General features: G+C 33.3%; 1 long non-coding RNA gene across 1 annotated transcript; it reads right to left on the minus strand.

The window, feature by feature from the left end:
• Window positions 1-2,255, minus strand: LOC130630727 (uncharacterized). Its single transcript, XR_008982111.1, has 3 exons — window positions 1,966-2,255; window positions 1,770-1,873; window positions 1-1,635 (listed from the first exon to the last, which is right to left on the minus strand). It is a non-coding gene; the product is annotated as an uncharacterized LOC130630727 (long non-coding RNA).
• Window positions 2,256-3,017: the final 762 nt, after the last annotated feature.

Raw genomic sequence — 3,017 nt, forward strand, 5'->3', positions numbered from 1 at the left:
ACCTATACGAATTCCTCTGTCTTTGTTCCCTATGGCAGTACTTCGTCGATTATTGATACGACTTATAATTTGCTTAGACGATTGTTAGTTTTAGGACGGTGCCAAGAGGAGGTCCTGATGGCACAAGACACTTTGATTTTCCTGTTACAAAATTTAGGATTTCTAATAAATTTGAAAAAATCTGCCCTAAAGGCAACCCGGAAAATTTCTGTATCTAACAAGGGAGAAAGTTGCCAAAAAACAGAAGCAGTGCTTGAGTACAGAAACAGTGCTTGAGTACAGAAACAGTGCTTGAGTACAGAAACAGTGCTTGAGGCAAGAGGCTACTATTTTGGAGCTAACTCAATTAATAGGAGCTCTTTCCTCCACCATACAAGCAGTTCTGCCAACATGTCTGGAGTTTTTTTCTATAACAACAAATTCAAATCTAAAAGCATCAAAAACTTATGCCATCCTAGTGCATTTAAAGAAGGAGTCTCTAAAGGAACTTTTATGGTGGGTAAACAATCTAATTTTGTACAATGGGCGTTCGCTTGTGCAATCTGAAGCACAAATTTTGTTACAGGGAGATGCTTTTATGAAAGGTTGGGGGGCAGTTTTCCATGGTACCAGAACGGGAAGCGTGTGGTCAAAGACAGAACAGATTCTGCATATGAATGTTTTCGAATCACTGCACGAAAAAAGGAATAATCGGTAATGAGATTATGCAAAATTATATTCGATTATTCAGAATAATCTAAATATTTCAGACATAATCGAAAATTCGATTATATGAAATTTTCGCGAATCAATTATTTCCATATGTTAACTAATCTGATAGATTATATGCATTTTATATAAAATAATCACAGCCGAAAACACGCAATTATACGAACTTTCTGGAAAAGATTATACATTTTTTTAGCGAAGTAATTGTCCGATGATCTGCGTTTATTTGACATAATCTTTACGAAAATACCAGATTTTGTAATGTTTTTTTAAAAAATTATGCTCCGCTTTTTAACTAAAATTTCCTTTATTATAACCTGCAAATACTTTTCAACAAGAGCTCAATTTCCTTTCTTAATTTTTTTTTAGTTTTTATTGAGTTAGGAGTTAAAAGTACCTATAATCTCATCCACCTGATAAAAATAATGAATATCCTAAAGCTTGCAGGATGGGATGATTGACGTATACAGAAGGTGCAAGGAAGAGAGAAACAAATATCACAAGATGTATGTCTATTTACAAAAACTTATAAACAAAAATGTTTTCTCTAAATATATACAAAAAAATCTTTTTAGGAATGTCACGAATGTTCAATATTTTATTGTGATTCATCAAAAGGAGCAATGGCAAATGAAGGAGCATCTGGTGGCGGGTTTCGTTCTGATGGTTGTCCTTCCTCGCGACGCACGGTCTGATTTTTGCTTCTTTTGTTTTGATTTTCTTGATGTCTTGCATCGAGTTTTTTAAAAGTTGAATTCAATTTTTGCATCTCCACGGAAGCGAATGGACAGTAAAATATCGCCCATTGTTATCATCTATCTCTTCCTCTGATGACATATACTGTACCCCAAGGACTTTCAAAACTTTTGCCTTCTTTTCTTCAGGCAGGTTCATTGCTTGAAGAACCTTCGTCCGTCTTTTACTTTTCTAAAAGTAAACCAAAAGATGATAAACATAAATAAACTTCAAGAAAGACTATGTAAACATTTATCGAAGCAGGCAGTCTTGTGTCTTTTTCACAGTAAACAATGTCAACAGACACTATAATTTGAAAAACTTACATTCAACTTGCGCTGTGTAGAAGCAGCGACTGCTTTAATGTTTTATCGATGAGACCCCTTCTTTCTCATTGTCTTCTTTGATGTGAAATATTGTTCAATTGATGCTAAAATATTCCATAGACAGCACTCTTTTCCAATCACTAAAATATATCAGTAAATTGTATACACAGTATCAAATCACTTTTCCAAATCTCACCTATTATTATGTCATCAGTTATATCTTTATCGTATCCCCTGATATGCTGTTTAATAAAATTGGATAACTGCTCGTTTCCATCACGAAATGGGCTAGAGATATAATAATTTGAAAGTAAAATAAAAAGATTTAGAACAAAACAACAACCAAAGATGCTGTTTTATCAAACAAAGGATTTTCAAAACTTTAGACAGAGATATAACATTTTTAAAAAACTGCAAATAATAAAAAAAAAAACCGACATGTAACAATGGTTAATCAAATTGACAACTTTATACCTTGGTTTATCTAAGTTCCAATTTAGATCTCTGTTAGATCCCTCTAAATAACCAGAATTCCTCAAATTCTACAGAAATAAAATATAACAATGACAATACTATGCTTAAAAGAAATTAGATTTAAAAGTGCTAGCTACATATGCTGGTCAACGTCTTCTGATTTTGTACGAGGTTAGTTACCATAAAGCTCACAAAAATAAAAAATCTTACTTTGGTATATGCGTTAACAGTTATTTCTTTCTTTTTCTTCGTCTCTACGCTATTTAACCTGTCAAACAAATTTTTTTGGTTTTCTAAAGTTTGTTGATATTTTGCATTTAGATCGTCCAAATCATCAACGGTTATTGGTCTTGGTGCAGGTACTAAAAAAGAAAAAGTTCTAGCTCAGCCTTGCTAATCCAATTACTACATGTTGGCAAAAAACTACTGACGTGATGCAATTTGCCTGCTTTACGTCGGCACGTTGTGTGACATGTTGTGATTTTACGTCGAGAACAATGGGCATGCAGTGCATACATAAGGGCAGAAAATATAAACCTGTGTTGCCTTTAAAAAGAGCATATGAAGCTAGGAATAATTAATTTCAGTGTCTTTGTAGCTATATCCCTGTGGCTTTGCTTTTTCTGCCCCCACAAAAGCACGTACATTTTGTAAATATTGGAAACTACTAGCCTATAAAAAGACAGCAATTATATATATACTAGCTAGAAGATATGAGGCAAAAATTAGAAAAACTTTCTTACCAGATAAGTCTCCAAGTATATCATTCTCCTC

The sequence above is a fragment of the Hydractinia symbiolongicarpus genome, chromosome 2 (genome assembly GCF_029227915.1).
Source record: "Hydractinia symbiolongicarpus strain clone_291-10 chromosome 2, HSymV2.1, whole genome shotgun sequence".
NCBI lineage: Eukaryota > Metazoa > Cnidaria > Hydrozoa > Anthoathecata > Hydractiniidae > Hydractinia > Hydractinia symbiolongicarpus.